This window comes from Lepisma saccharinum, chromosome 9 (assembly GCF_977018435.1).
Source record: "Lepisma saccharinum chromosome 9, izLepSacc3.1, whole genome shotgun sequence".
NCBI classification, from domain to species: domain Eukaryota; kingdom Metazoa; phylum Arthropoda; class Insecta; order Zygentoma; family Lepismatidae; genus Lepisma; species Lepisma saccharinum.
This window is the reverse complement of record NC_139237.1, coordinates 59,144,512-59,162,089: the sequence shown is the minus strand read 5'-3', so window position 1 is coordinate 59,162,089 and position 17,578 is coordinate 59,144,512. Positions and strand designations below refer to the sequence as shown.

Sequence of the window (17,578 nt, the reverse complement as noted above, 5' to 3'; positions counted from 1 at the left end):
TAATTTGGATAATGACGACGAAAAGGTTCAATGGTGATAAGATGAAAGTGACGAAGGGGCGAAAACAAACACACGCGGACACTCAAAATACAAATCCCCATAAATTATTTCTTCGACTGTGGTTCCAGGCACCAGGGACTCGTTGAGCTGCAAGAATAAAGTTTGCAGGGTATGCTATACACAGGACAGAGGTTGACATTCTAGTGTGTTCAAAATGGTCATGCCATACAACCCAAGTCATTTATGAAATATAGATGAATTATTCCTGATACGGTGATCAACTTCGATGAATTCCTTGTGTCCTAAATAATTTTGTTACCTCAAAAAATATATTCATGTAACCATACATGTATTGCTTCTCCCGCATGAGTAACATTGTTACAAATGAAACATCCTCTATCTATAGGAAATATACTAATTATACAAACTATTATTGCCTGCCTAACAATATCAACATTTATAAAATCCACATGACTTTCCTGTGTATTATTTCCAGTATTTCTAGTTAAACATAAAAACAAAAATATAATAAACAATTCTTTTTAACCCATATATAAGGAAAGATTATTGGGGGGAGGGGGATTTTCGTCATATTGTTCCTAATTATAATTTAATTTAATATTCATCTTATGTAATAATATGCACCTCTCTTTTTAATTTAAATTAAAGTTTTATTCTGGCTTAGTTCAGAAAACGAATATCAACTTAGCTAATAATCTCTTCAATTCTGAACAGATTTTTCAATCTTACTTGTTTATTACTTATGAGTGATATTTTGTCAAAATAGCCTTTCATTAGCCTAGGAATACTTCATGGACAATGAACAAAGAATTGGTTTTCCGTCTGTGTTTTAAATCATTCCTAATAAGACGTTCATTTTAATCGAAACATACAGTGGCGGCGATTAGGGCGAGCGGGAGGGGAAGTGCATCCCCCTCCCACATTTTGCCACTTTTTGCCCCCGCACTATGACCTCTTTCTGCTAAGCCTTTTCTACCAATATAAAGTATATTGCCCTTGCCCCTCAAATGTTGGAACCCAATCGCCTCTACTGCAAACATTCAGATAGATTGTCAGTTGTACAAACCTTCTAAGCTAAGAAAAGTGACCCCCAAAGAGTAAGAGAACTCTTTCAGTCAAAAACTCATACGATGAAAATACTATGCTCAGGAACATGCATTTAAATTACGAGAAACATCACGATTGTCTACCATCGCACTTTCTATCACTGTTGCCAAATACATAAAATCAAGTATGTGCTGTACTTTTTTTTTTCGAAGGGCAAAATGCGATGCAACACAAGCTTAAAGCTAATTCACATTTATTTCATTATATTAACATGCATGAAAGAATGTGACTGTGAATGTATGGCTGCGCATGGATAAACACTTCGTTGAAATAATTGTGTCCATCAGAGACAATGTGAAACGAAATGGAACAAGTTGCGAGAAAGATTAGAAAAGAATAAAGAGGAAAACAAGGAAATTAAAGGGAAAATAAGCAAGAAGAAAATCGGGCGTGTAAGAGAGAGGGGGATACATATACTGTACGTCTTACATGCACATATATATGGTCTTAAATTCATACTGCCCACCCTAATCTATCAATATGAAGCTTCTGCCCACCCGGTCGAAAATTTCTGGCGCTGCCCCTGCTCCCCCCACTCCCTGCTTGCGCCCGCACGGAAAACTTTCATTTTGATATGGGATACTGATGGCGGGAGTGAAAAGCATTGCTTTAGAACAACAAAGCCGGTCTTCCATTGGTGGCAAAAATTTTCCCTTGAAAAGAGACGCAAAAGAGAAGTCCCTTTTCCCACCTTTTCCCCTCCATTTTCATGAAGAAAAAAAAAATGCAAAACTACGACCTTGACACAGCATCTCGATCAAGATGCTTGGGACCGCGAGGATTACATATGGGTATCTCGACGGAGATGCTTGGGACCCAAAAGGTTAAGTAGTAAAGTCGTTTTTTTCATGATAGCATTTCCACTAATTCCTGTGATGTATAACGTCTTGGTGTTAGACATGTTGCATGGCCCTGTGTACTGAATGTACATGTATTTTAATCTGTTGATAATCTATATATCTGTATAATTTAGAATTCTTATTATATATATATATATATATATATATATATGTGATTTTAAAATTCACAACTCTGTTTTCTGGTACTTATTCCAAAATATTAGGAAAGGAAGCATTGTATTCGAAGGACATTCACCAAACAGAGAAGTTAATATGATTTCAAATGAAGGTCTCCACAACTTCAGTATCTCAAAAACAAGAGCCAAGCTTTGTATCTCGGAAGACTCAACAATAATTGCATCTGGAATGGTGGTTAATGCAAGTAATTTGACACCACCAATTGGGCAGGGAGAATCTGGTAGCTCACCTACCTCACAAAGTGGCTTTCATTGCAAAGTATGCAACAAGATGATCGCTCATCGTTCAACCTTTAAAACCCACATGCATATACATAATGGAGAGAAGCCATACTCCTGTCTTACATGTAACAAAGCTTTTAATCAAAAGGGAACTCTGAATAGACATTTAAGAATCCACTCTGGACTGAAACCATATACTTGTCCTATATGTGACAAGGAATTCAATCGACTCTCAAATTCAAAAAGACATTTAGCACTGCATGCTGTGAAGCACTATGTGTGCAGTTTATGTTCCAGGGCTTTTTCTACGGAAGATGATTTAAATATTCATTCACTTCTCCCACATATATGATGAGAAAATTTGCACTCTCACATAACATATATCTATCATGAGGAAAATTCTGCCACTGTGTTATACTCTATACCAATTGTTAAGTGTACATTTTGTTTGAATAACCAATTCTTTTGTATGTAATTTTCCACTTTTACCCTATTTTTAAATTCAAATGTTTTATTGCATTTGTGATTTTGCAACTTGAAACCAGGTATATTACAATACATAGATATTGAACATACTCCTGTATTAGCAAAAGGAGACAAGGAATATGATTTTCAGCCAACAGTTCTTAAGACAAACTTACATTTTCATAATAGAAAATTAATTCAAGAATTATATACATATAGAAGAAAAAAATATTGGGTACTCTAAATTTTAGTGTGGATCTTGGAATCTACATGTGATATCGTTTTTATTTTTGTACCATTCTGGTCACTAACATGGCTAGGATGATTTTGTATGTTAAGTGTAATACAATAGAAATGATCCCTTTTTGTTCATGGAAAGTAAAAATTTGTATCTTTTTTATTTGTTCGTTTTCTTTACTTCCCTGTCTTATGGATAAAAAAATAATATTGAAGGTATTGTTTACAAATATATGTTTTATTTTTTTCTATGGAAATAAATTGATTGCTGTTGTCATCTTCATGTGTTTTTAATATTCTATGTAAATTTATAAGTAATAAATTTACTCTGGATTTCAATTATGTAATCTTCATTACCTGTGTAAAGGTCTCTATAGTAGTGGTTCTTACATTTCAAGTGGGTTTGTATCACCACCTAGTTTCTATATTATCCCCCATTTTGCAACATCATTTCTCTCTCATCAGCTATAGAAAAGTATGAGTTGTATATTCATCTTCTAAATTAAATACTCCCATTTCCCACTATTTGTCTCCTTGCAATTAATATCATGTGAGTATGAATGTGAGTACATGGTACAAAATAGATGATCTCACCATGGAGATATACAACAGAAGGAGAGGGTATGTGTAACTTATTAGCTGCCAAATTAATTCTGGGCTCCTGAATTAATTAACCTATTAAAAGTTAATGTTCCCGTGCATATAGCATCGTGACATGAAGGCACTTTTAGGGGATGTTGGGGTGGGGTCCCACTTATTCTCAAGCTCGGCCATATTGGAGGTGATGTTTTCAGCACCATGATCTGGTCACCTTTACCCCCAGTGTTGCCCCCAGGTACGTATTGATTTGAGGCTTGGGAGCCCCAGAGGTTCTTTATGCAGGGATGAAGCAAAAAAAATTCTGGCCCTAGATCACCTACCCACGATACTCTATTGTTGTGATTGTTCAAGTTAGAACTTTCCCTGCCAGATTTGGGCACTCCAATACCAACCTCATTTGTTAGGTGAAATTTTTAATATGTATTTGTTCTTTATTTTTATTAATTCTATAAAGGTGATATATTTAAACTAGGATTAGATACCCTATTATAGTCATTGTAAATTTAGTCTGAGTAGTATTAGTTATGATCTTGAAACTCAAAAGAATTTGGCAGTGCTTTATTCTATTTAGAGGAACCTGTTCCGTGATCGATATTCCACGTTTTATTTGACCTGTTATTGTAAATTAATCAGTTTGTATACTGCCGTAATTTGAGGATTTAAATATATATTTTCTTTTTTCTTTTGTAATACATCTGGTGAGGTAGCATGTCAGGAGCACAGTGTCATTTGAGAAGCAGCTTGTTGCGCACTGCATAGTTTTTTCATATCAAATGAAGAAGAGTGATACTGAGGCAAAGGAAAAGATTTGTTCAGCCTTGTCTGAATATGCTGTATCATACAACATCATATTTTGGTATCTACTTTCAATTGTGTAATTAACACAGTTCAAACTAGGTACAAAATTATTCAGAAGTTGCAGAAAACCGATGCTAAATAACAAAAATACAAATACACATTGAAACATGTCCCCATTTTATTTTCAAGTAATGCTTGTACAGGTATTTTTATTTTATTTTGATTCAAGTCTTCAGTGAATGCATATTTTCTATGAGTGTACTATAATCTGATGATAAGCTTAGAATTTAAGTAAGTGAATTTTTTATATACAGTACATATCATTTAGAATTCACACAAAAGATATATTTTTAAATTTAACAACTCTGCTTACAGGTTCCCATTCCAAAATATTGGGAGAGGAAGTGTTGTATCAGAAGAACATTCACCAACCAGGGGAAAAATAATTTCAAATAAAGGTCTCCACAACATCACTATCTCCCAAACAAAAGCCATACTTTGCAACTCAGAGGAGTCAACAACAGTTACGTCTGGAATAGAGGAGAATGCAAGTAATTTGAAACCACCAATGGGACAGGGAGAATCTGATAGCTCATCTATTCCACAAAGTGGTTTTCCTTGCAGTGTGTGCAACAAGGTGATTTCTCAAAGATCACAGTTTGAAATCCACATGCGAGCACATGCTGGAGAGAGACCATACTCCTGTCCAACATGTAACAAAGCATTTAGTCGGAGGGAAAGTCTGAATAGACATTCAAGAATCCACTCCGGACTGAAACCATATACATGTCCTGTATGTGAGAAGCAATTTAGTCAAAATTCAGATTTAAAAAGACATACAGCAATGCATGCTTTGAAACCTTACATGTGCAGTCAGTGTTGTAGAGCTTTTGCTACTGAAAGCGATTTAATTATGCATTCACTTCTCCCACATACATAAGAAAATCATGGAGAAGATTCAGCCTGATTTAGTATAGTGTTATGCTATATAGCAATCGTCAAATGTGCATTTATTTTGAACAGTTTGTTTTTCCAACATTATGCATTATATTTTTAAATTAAAATGTTTTTGGGTTTGTGATTTTTCAACTTGTAACCAGACACATTACATAACATAAACATTGACCATACTGAAGTGTTAATAAAGTACAGAAGATGGGAAATAGAATTTTAATGGATATAACTTGATATAAACTTTAATTTTGATCATGGAAAAATACACAAGTATTTATGTACATATATACCAGGAAAGTATCAAACAGACTAAACTTTAGTCCAGAACATTGAATCTTCATGTAACATTTTTTTTTTTTTTTTTTTTTTTTTTTTTACCACCTTCCTGAATATTTAGTGAAATATTTATGGAATCATAAATATAGCTAGAGTATATTTGCATAGCAAGTGTAATACATTAGAAATGTTCAACAACTATGTTGAATAAAAGCAAAAGTATGTTGCTGTATTTTTCATTAATTCTTTTTCTTTGCACTCTCGGTTTTACTAGAAATGTTGAATATATTATTGACAAATGCTTCAGTGTTTTATTTCTATTCCAAATAAATTGATTTCTGTTTTAATGTATTAATACATTGGTATTTCTAATTTTCATGCATGTTCATCATAAATAATAAAGTTTTTTGTAAAAATTAAAATTTGTAGTATGTATTTATTACCTATGCAATTTTTTTTCACTCTGGGAATCTTACCTAAGTTTCAGATATGTTTTGCTTTTCAAGAACATCGACTATCACTACTTAGAGCTATATTCTTTCCCTTTTTGAATCATCTCTGTCTTATTAACTGAAGACTGGTAACACAATTTAAGAATTTTATGAATTGTATGTTCATCTTACACATAAAAAATGCCCATCTTTCACCATTTATCTCCATGCAATGAATATTATAAATACGAACATGGCTACATAATGTTTGTTATCATATTGGATGGCATGCTTACCTTATTTTTCAGGTAATGAAATGTATTTATCACTTTCACTTTTGCACTAGATTCCAATATCCCGGTAAACCACATAATTAGTAACATGCCAGTACGTAAATGCATCAAACAGACTTTCCTGATGGCTTGGTGGTAATTATATGTCCTTGTAATGCACCTTGCATGAGAATATTGCACACATGTGTATTTCACTACAAAATGTTTTTAAAGCATTACCCACAATTCTATACTATTTATATTTTGGGCATTTATGTTGGAGCCATCATACATAAAACACATAATGAGTTTGTTATTCTATAATTTAAGCTGAAATTACTTTTTTCATGATAGCATTTGCAAGAGTTCCTGTGATGTCTTGGTGTTAGACATGTTGCACGAGCCTGTCTCCTATATGTAGAAGACATGAGAATTCATGAAGAAGAGTGCTTTTTATATTGTTTAATTAGAGGCAACAGAAATGTAGATGCAATATGCATCATGGTTTTATCAGTTGATTTTTGCAGAGAAACATGATGGTCTTATTAGTTTTTTTTTTTTTTTTTTTTTTAAGTGAGCATTTAACACATAATAAGGAATATGACTCATCTTTTCCATTGACACTCTAAAACTTGTCCCAGGTTATAGCAAACAAATACTATACTTTCTGGTAATGTTTGTGTATACGTAAAAAAAAATATTTTTCCTATCTACAAAACTATCTCTTTACATTTAAGAATTCAAAAAATGTAAAGTATAATTTATTTCATTCTCTCAATGAGTGTATTTTAATATGATGATAATCTAAGAATTATAGTAAATAAATATATTTGTATAGTTTAGAATTCTTATAAATCATTTATGATTTTAAAATTAACAACTCTGCTTACAGGTACTTATTCCAAAATACTACGAGAGGAAACATTGCATTCAAAGGACATTCACCAACCAGAGAAGTTAATATTATTTCAAATGAAGGTCTCCGCAACTTTGCTCTCTCTCAAACAAGAGTCAGGCTTTTCAATTCAGAAGACTCAACAATCGTTACACCTGGAATGGAGGATAATGCAAGTAAATTGAAGCCATCAATTGGACAGGGAGAATCTGGTAGCTTGACTACCTTACAAAGTGGCTTTCATTGTAAAGTATGCAACAAGGTGATCGCTCATAGATCAAACTTTAAAACCCACATGCGTATACATAATGGAGAGAAGCCATACTCCTGTCTTACATGTAACAAAGCATTTAATCAAAAGGGAACTCTGAAGAGACATTCAAGAATCCACTCTGGACTGAAACCATATACATGTCCTGTATGTGACAAGGAATTCAATCAACTCTCAAATTTAAAAAGACACATAGCAATGCATGCTGTGAAACCTTATGTGTGCAGTTTGTGTTCGAGGGCTTTTTCTACAGTAGATGATTTAAATATTCATTCACTTCTTCCACATATATGATGAGAAATTTGCACACTCATATATATATATATATATATATATATATACCGTCTATTTCTCCTCACAGCGATGATGCTATGAAATTAGCGAAAATTTTGAATTTTTCTACTGTCCGGTGAGTGTTTCCTTTTACCTTCTTTGATTTTTACTTAGCCCTTTTGGCCCTCCTTGCTTTTATCCATTATATATATATATATATTAGGGCTACCATACGTCCTGGTTTTCCCGGACATGTCCTCTTTTCGGACCCTGAAATTTGCATCCCGGCGGGTTTTTACTATCTCTTAAAATGTCCGGGTTTTTACTTTTATCCAATCATCATAGGTCAGAGATCACGAAGTTACAACTTATTGAATCATCAAACGTCTGATGTTGGCAGTACTGGACGATGCACTAAGCCCATGATGTTGAAAAATATTTTGATCAAGTATGCAACCTCAAGAAATTTGTGAGCGAAGAACTTAAACATGGCCATGATTTTCTTAACCTTCAAGCTCATAAAAAGTGGACTGTGTATTTTGAGAAGTCCAAACATTCTTCCTGCCATTCGGAACTGCTGAAAATTGCTCAGCTTTTCTTCACAATTCCATCCCACAATGCAAATGTAGAAATACTCTTCTCTCTAATGCAGAGTCAGTGGACAAAAGAAACAGTTTGTCTGTGGAGTCACTTCAAGGAATTTTGCAAGTGCAGTACAATTACAAGGACATCAGCTGTAAAGAATTCCATGCCTACCTGATGAATGAAAAAGAATGGTAAATGTTTACTATCCTTCGGACACCTATAACTTCTGAGTTTCGTCAATTTTTGACATTTGTACTTACCTATCTGCTTTGCGGATAATTTTTTAACGTGTATTCACGTTTTTTTGATCATTTCTTTTTAAAAAAAGTGTTTTTGTAACTGAAGAACGTACGTTTCCGCAAATGGTCTGTGGGGCTATGTGTCAATGGTTCGTGGGGCTATGCGAGAATGGTGTGTGGGGCTACGCATATTTTTTTCGAACCTATTGTAACCTATTGTGACCCTACCTAACCTAACCTTACCGGAAATGGTTCGTGAGGCTATGTATGAATGGTTTGTGGGGCTATGCGTCAATGGTTGAATTTCCACTATGAAACATTCCCACATCACACAAAACACCTTCCAGATGTTAGACAATACTACAGGAACTTATTACGGTAAGTAGTTTCTTCTGTAGAAATTAAGAAATCTGTCCGAAGGATAGTAAACTAGTACCGAAACAAATAACGAGGTACTGTGTTTCTATATATAAAAAGACTAATCCAGAATACACAATCATAAGAATAGGTTAGTTCAATATAACAGGGTGGACGTCAATACTATAAAGTCAGGTTAGGTTAGTGGCAGTATAATATAATGGAGAATAATATTTTATTTAATGGTGGTAAATTGTGTGATTTATGTAATGTTTTCGTGTTTGTGAATACATTGATGGTGTGTGTGGCTTTCGAAGAAAATGTCCTCTTTTTAGCATTTCAAAATATGGTAGCCCTAATATATATATATATCCACGATATATATATCATGAGGAAAGTTCAGCCTCATTTAATACTGTGTTATACTCTATTTAAGTGTACATTTTGTTGAATAGCAAATTCTTTTTTATGTAATTTTCCACTTTCACATACACCTATTTTTAGATTCAAATATTTTATTGCATTTGTGATTTTGCAACTTGAAAATAGGTGTAATAGAATGCATAGATATTGAGCATACTCTTATGTTAGTGAAGAGAGACAGGAAATATAATTTTAAGCCAACAGATCTTAAGACAAACTTTCATTTTCATGATAGAAAATTAATTCAAGAATTATATACATATAGAAGAAAAATCTTGGGTAGACTAAACTTTAGTGTGGATCGTGGAATCTACATGTGATATTATTTTTATTTTTGTACCATTGTGGTCACTAACATGGCTAGGATGATTTTGTATGTTAACTGTAATACAATAGAAATTATCCCTTTTTGTTCATGGGAAGTAATAATTTGTATCATTTTTGATTTGTTTGTTTTCTTTACTTTCCTGTCTTATGGATAAAAAATAATATTGAAGATATTGTTTACAAATATATGTTGTTGTTTTTTTCAATGCAAATAAATTGATTGCTGTTGTTATCTTCATGTGTTTTTAATATCCTACGTAAATTTACTTAAGTAATAAATTTACTCTGAATTTCAATTATGTAATATTTATTATCTGTGTAAATGTCTCATTAGTGGTAGTACTCACATTTCAAGTGAGTGTTGTTTTTCAACTTCTCTGATCATCACCACCTAGTTTCTATATTGTCCCCCATTTGGCATCATCATTTCTCTCTCGTCAGCTATAGAAAAATATGAGTTGTATATTAATCTTCTTCATGAAAAGCTCCCACTTCCCATCCCACTATTTGTCTCCTTACACTTAATATTGTGTGAGTATGAATGTGAGTACATGGAAGGTACAAAATAGATGATCTCACCGTGGAGATATACAACAGAAGGAGAGGGTATGTGTAATGCATTAGCTGCCAAATTAATTCTGGGCTCCTGAAGTAAGTAACCTATTAAAAGGTAAAGTTCCCCATGCATATAGCATCTGGCATAAAGGCACATTTAGGGGATGTGGGGGTAGTGTTCCACACATTCATTAGCTCGGCCATTTTGGAGGTGACGTTATCAGCACCATGATCTGGTCACGTTTACCCCCAGGGTTGCCCCCAGGTACCCATTGATTTGAGGCTGTGTAAGTCCCAGATCTGCTTTATGCAAAATTCTGGCCCTAGATCACCTACCCACGATACTCTATTGTTGTGATTGTTCAAATTTGAGCTTTCACTTCCAAAATTGAGCAATCCAATACCAACATAAAAAGGTAAAATACCTGACTAACAGATGAGGTGACATGTCACGAGCATAGTGTCATTCGAGAAGCAGCATGTCACGCACTGCATGTTTTTTTCATATCAAATGAAGAAAAGTTATACTGAGGCAAAGGAAAAGATTTGTTCAGCCTTGTCTGAAAATGCAGTACCACCTGCAAGAAGTGGTTTCAGTGATTCAGAAATAGGAATTTTAGTCTAGAAGATGACAGGCAAAAAAAAAGTGCAGGATGAACATGGGCATCGGCAGGATTTTTTCCAGGGAGGGGGGAAGCAAACGAGGCACATTTTCCCCAGTAATAGTGTTGTCCACTCAAAAAACATTACTTCAATTTCAATTTATCATGTTCATGCAATAATTAACATGTATTGTGGCTGAAATGAAATTATATGGGTGAAGTATATAATTTTTGGTTGACTTTCATTTTCCGGAAATGAGGGAGGGGGTTAAGTGGGGATGCCCCCCCCCTTTTCCGGTCATCCATGAGGATGAAGAATTGGAGCAACGGTGATTGAAAATCCAAAAACCAAAGTCAACTAATTTGTTAGAGTAATGAACTTGAGAGGAAAAGACTATTGGAAGTGGGACTACGCATGATAACACCAGATCACAAACAGCAAAGAAACTAAGAAGATGCTTTATTCATTGAGTTAGGGACTCATGTGGCTTATTCCCTTGACCTGACCCCTTCAGACTACCACCTGTTCTGGTTCCTCCAGCAGCACATAATAGATTCTCATTTTGGAAACTTTCAAGAGGTGGAAAATAGAACTGTCGAGTTTATAGACTCTAAATCCAATTGCTCTATTGTCACAGGATTTGCCAGCTGCCTGAGGGATGCAAAAAGTGTATAAATTTCAATGGAGATTACCTCGACAATTAAAATGAAAGCCTATTTTCCATGATTAGACATTTTCTTTCTTTAGAAAGTGCTGAGAAGTAATTTGTACATCTAATACTTGATGGTGCTTGTGAATTTTAGTTATGTTTATTATTAAGGGATTGGAAAGCTTGTTATTTTGAAGGTAGTGAAATGCATTTTTGTTTATCACTTTTATTCTTGCATTGATTTCCAACATAATGGTAATTAATGTTTTAGTAACGTGTTAGTAAGTAAATACATTAGCAGACTTTCCTGATTTCCTGATGGTGGTGTACCACTTCTGTCTCCTTGTAATGAAGAAACTCCAGGTTTGATCCCCGGCTGTGGTACAATGCACAGAGGATATTATCAGACCTATACTCTAAGTGAAGGTAAAACAAACTTTGATGTTAAGTTGGAACTCTTGATTTATTGTATTCAGTTTTAATAAACATATTGCGCACATTCATTTGTCACCAAGGAATATTTGATTCACAACTAACTAACTAACTCCCTAGCCTTCTTAAACCCGAAGGTTCATGGCTGCAGCAACACAGGCCTTCCATCTTTCCCTATCTTGAGCAAGTTCTATATACTCTTTTCCATCCCTACCGATTTCCCTTAGGTCCATCTCAACGTTGTCCCTCCATCTTTGTCTTGGCCTTCCTACAGGTCTCTTACCATCAGGTTTCCCAACAAGAATCCGGTAAACTCCTCTTTCCTCTCCCATTCGTGCCACATGGCCTGCCCACCTAAGTCTTCTTGATTTAATTATTCTAATAATATCTGGACGTGAATACAAATTATGTAGTTCTAAATTATGTAACCTTCTCCACTAACCTGTCTCCTCATCCCTTTTAGGTCCAAATATTTTCCTAAGGATCTTATTTTCAAATACTCTCAATTTATGTTCCTCTTTCAATGTAAGGGACCAAGTTTCACTCCCATATAATACTACAGGCAAAATTACTGTTTTGTATATTTTAACTTTTAGTTTCTTAGATATTAAACGAGAAGACAAAAGTTTATGAAGAGAGAAGTAACATGCATTTCCTTAATTAAGCCTACTTTTTATTTCCTCTGTAATATAATTTTCATTTGTTAATATTACTCCTAAGTATTTGAATTTGGAAACTGGTTCAAACGAGTTGTTATCAATAATTAGATTTTGATTATTACCTAACACTTGGTTTCGGCCTGTAAGCATATATTTAGTTTTCTCTTTGATAACTTCCAAACCTATCTCTTTAGCAGTTTTGAAAAATATTTTAGCATTATTCTTAATTGTATTCACATCATCCCCCAGTAAGTCTACATCATCTGCATATGCTAACAACTGAGTCACACCATTTAATTTTAGTCCTTCTTTAGTTTCTTTTACCTTCCTAACAGCATATTCTAAGGCAAAATTAAAGAGCAATGGAGATAATGCATCTCCTTGTTTTAACCCATCATGAATTGTAAATTTGTCAGACATATTAATACCCACACGAATTTTACTTTCTGTTTCACTGGTGCATATTTTTATCATACTAACAAGCTTCTTAGGTATTCCAAACTCTACTAATATATTATATAATTTATCTCTTTTGACCGAATCATATGCTTTTTTGAAATCAATGAATAGCTGAAGGACATTTTGATTATATTCCCATTTTTTTTCAAGTGTCTGTCTGATGTGAAAAATTTGATCTGTAGTTGATCTGTTACGTTTAAATCCACATTGATAATCACCTATAATTTCATTAGCATATGGGGTTAGTCTTGTTAAAAGAATGTTAGATAATATTTTATATGTTGTTGAGAGTAGAGAAATTCCACGGTAATTATTGCAGTTCATTTTATCACCTTTTTTAAACACAGGAACAATTATGGATTCTTTCCACTGTTGAGGGATTTCTTCTTTATTCCATATTACACAAATTAATTTATGAATTTGACATATTAATGAATTTCCACCATATTTAATTAACTCAGCTGGTATTAAATCAATGCCAGGTGCTTTGTTATTCTTTAGCCTTTTAATAGGATCTTTAACTTCAGTCAAGTTAGGTTCTGGAACTAAAGGTTCTGCTGTGTGGACTTCATTTACTTCTGATTTATCTCCTACATGAACATTTAAAAGGTCATTAAAGTAGTTCTTCCATCTATTTAGAATATCATTTGGGTCAGCTAGAAAATCACCGTCTTTATCTTTTATCAAGTTTACTTTAGGTTGCCACCCCTTTCTAAACTCATTTACACCTTTATATAAATCTCTGATATTTTTATTTTTGCTGTTTGTTTCAATTTCGTTAATTTTGCTTTTCAAGTAACCTCTTTTTTTACTTCTAAACGTGCGGTTAACTTCACAACATAACACATTTATATTTTGGACATGTATATTGGAGCTATCATGTCCCATGGAATGCCTTGATTTGTTTGTGAAATATCTACCACAGAGAGCGAAAATAAATTGAAGAAGAAAAATAGCGTGATGATCTAAATATGGGCTATGACATAAGGTCTAATGTTGAGATCACATTTTCAACAAATATTTGGATGTTTTGCTTAACTTCGATTTTTCCCATTCCGTGTGATTTTCAAAACAACAGATTATTCATAAATATGAATTTTAAAATGTTTTAGCGAAATATAACTGTTTTTTTAAAATTTTAATTGCTTTTTGTGATATTGCCACTAGTAGCCCATATTTTGACCACAATTTTGAAATACATCATTTTACCATTTTTTTGGAAATTGCTTTTTTTAAAAAAAAAAAAAATGAGACCTTCTGTACTTTAGCATGCTATTACATTTAAGTACCTAGGTATATATTTCATAGATATGCATTTTAAAGTCAGGTGCTTGATATATTACTTATTTCCCTCCGAAAATGACAACATAAAAAGGGGGGCCCATATTTAGACTTTTCCTCTATGGTATCATGATGTTGAAGAAGCTTTTCATATTGTTTAAATAGAGGGAAGAGTTGCAATTTGCACCATGGTTTTCTTCAGTTTTCTTCATTTTTTGAAAAAAAATTTCACTGTTCGAATTACTGCTTCAACAAGTTTTCACTTCTCAATTTCCATTTTGTGTTAATTTGTTATTCAGTTTTTTATTTGTTTATTAAACACACAGGCACATGTCATTACGTGGCTGATTTTTTGCCAGGCAGAAACCTGTCCCATGCCAGCTGTAACCAAGTGCAATAAGCAGTTGGTTTTTGATCCTGGTTCCAAAATTCTCAGCTTCAAGTCTCAACCTGTTCATGCATGTTATTTATGAGTTACCCTTCATGAATTTTATCTACTGATCGGCTATCCTCATTGTCACAATTCATCAAAAGTGATGCTAAATGAAAATACACACATATGCAATGGTATTGTCAAGTGATGCTTGGGTGGGTAAAAATTTGTTTTTCAATTTATGAAATTAATTTTTTAATATAATCAGTATTCTCTACATGCATGGACTTAGACTGATGCTAAACTTAAAATTGTAATAAATTAATATTTCTGCATAATTGAGAACTTATAAAATAATACATTTTTAAAATTCACAACTCTGCTTATGGGTGCTTACTCCAGAATACCAGAAGAGGAAGTATTGTATTACAAGAACATTCAACAACCAGAGAGGTTGATATGATTTCAAATCAAAGTCTTCGCAAATTCACTATCTCACAAACAAGAACCAAGCTTTGCAACTCAGAAGAGTCAACATTAGTTAGATCTGGAATGGATGAAAATACAAGTAATTTGAAACCACCAATTGGACAGGGAGAATCTGATAGCTCACCTACCCCACCAGGTGGCCTTCGTTGCAGTGTGTGCAACAAGGTGATGGCTTTTAGATCACAGTTAGAAACCCATATGCGTATACATACTGGAGAGAAACCATACTCGTGTCCAACATGTAACAAAGCATTTAATAGCATCTCAAATCTCAAAAGACATTCAAGAACACTCTGGACTCAAACCATATTCTTGTCCTGTATGTGACAAACAATTTAATCATAGTTCAATTTTAAACAGACATATTGCAATGCATGCTGTGAAACCATACATGTGCAGATTGTGTTCCAGGGCTTTTGTTACAAAAGATGATTTAAATAGGCATTCACTTCTCCCACATGTATGAAAGGAATATCATTGGATAGAGTTAGTCTCATTCACTATAGTGTTATACTCTATATCAATTGTAAAATCTGCATTTATTATAAATAGCTTCTTTGTTTTTCTATTTTTTCATTCTGATAAATACAATTATTTCTAAATTCAAAATTTTTATTCCATTTGTGATTTTTTAGCTTGTAACCTTGCATATTACAATCCATGAATGTTGAACATACTTATGTTTTTCTACCATTCATGCATATTTACTCAAATATTTTGTAAAGAGTCACTAACATAGTTAGGATAAATTTTCATATCAGTTTTTTTTTGTTAAAGGAAAGCAAGAATATTTTGTTACCTTTTTCATTATTTCTTTTTATCTTTACACTTTCTGCCTTTTGAATTGAAAATAAAATTGGGGATATTGTTGACAAATAAATGCTTCATTGTTTTATTTTTCATTTTAAATAAATTGATTGCTGTTTACATGTACATTTCCATTTTTAAAATTTCATGTAGATTAATAATAAATAATAAAGTTTGTCTGAAGTCCAATTCTATAATATTTATTACATACGCAAATTTTTCTGCAGTAGTATAGTACTAAAGTTTGAGCTACGTTTTATTTTTCAACTACTTCGACTAACACCACATAATTTTAAATTCTCTTCATTTTTGAACCATAATCTATGCCTCATCTGTTAAAGATCTGTAACCAAATTTATGAATTGCATTATTATCTTATAAACAAAAAAACACGTGTTTTCCAGAATTTGTCTCCTTACAGTGAATATCTTATGAGTGGGAATATTTATACATAACAGGTACAAAGTAGATGAACTCACCATAGAGATGTAGAACAGAAAAAGAGTATATGCATAACTTGATTGATGGTGCTTGTGGATTGTCGTTATGTTTATTATCATGATGGGTTGGGAGGCATGTTTACCTTATTTTTCAGGCAATGAAATGCATTTCTTTATTTATTACTCACTTTTTCAGAAATACCAATGTACTGTTTATACATATATTAGTAACATGTGAGTGAGTAAATGCATAGGCAAACTTTCCTATGGCATTGTGGTAATTCCATTTTCTTGTAATGAAGTGGTCCCATGTTTGATCCCTGGTTGTGGCACAATACACAGATGTTTGTATCCCAATTAAAACTCTTTAAATCCATCCCTCATTAGCCTCTATTAGCAGAATGTGGGCTTCAAACAAACTGTGACTTTTGGTGGGAACTCGTGTAGATTCTCTTCTACTTTACATGAAAGTATTGCACGAATACTTCGCTCACCAAAGAATATATGCTTCAAAGCATGACACACACCTTTACACTATTTATATTTTGGACATTTATGTTGGAGCCATCTTGCCACACAACACACAGTGAGTTTGTTATTTTATACTTAAGGCTAGATCAAATTTTCTTCGTAATGGTATGTGTGTTCAAGGTGGGAAATTTTGCATGGACCTGTAACCATAATTTAGAAGACAAGAAGATAATTCAAGCCACAGACAAATAGTACTTTACCATGTAGTTTAAGAAGCTTTTCATATTGTTTAACTTTCAGCTAGATGAGACCTTTTAAGCATGTGCTTTTCAAACTTGCTGTGATGTACAAAAAGAATCATAGCTCAAGTTGTCATAGAGAGATAAAATTATGTTTGTTTTCTTTCGGAATGACAGAGTCTTTAGAGGAGGTGAAATGTACACATTTTCCCTCTGAATAATGAAAGTTAATGGAAGAATATATTTAAAATTTTAAGAAAATGGTATTTGGAGTACGCTTGTGGCCACCACAAAAGTGTTCTTATTTTTACATGTGAAAGTGAAATATATCG

At 33.3% G+C, this 17,578-nt stretch overlaps 1 protein-coding gene across 5 annotated transcripts in view; it reads left to right on the top strand.

Moving 5' to 3' along the window:
- The window catches only part of LOC145992069 (uncharacterized), a 343,509-nt gene that overhangs the window by 216,360 nt on the left and 109,571 nt on the right, over window positions 1-17,578 (top strand). The gene's annotated exons all lie outside the window — the stretch shown is intronic.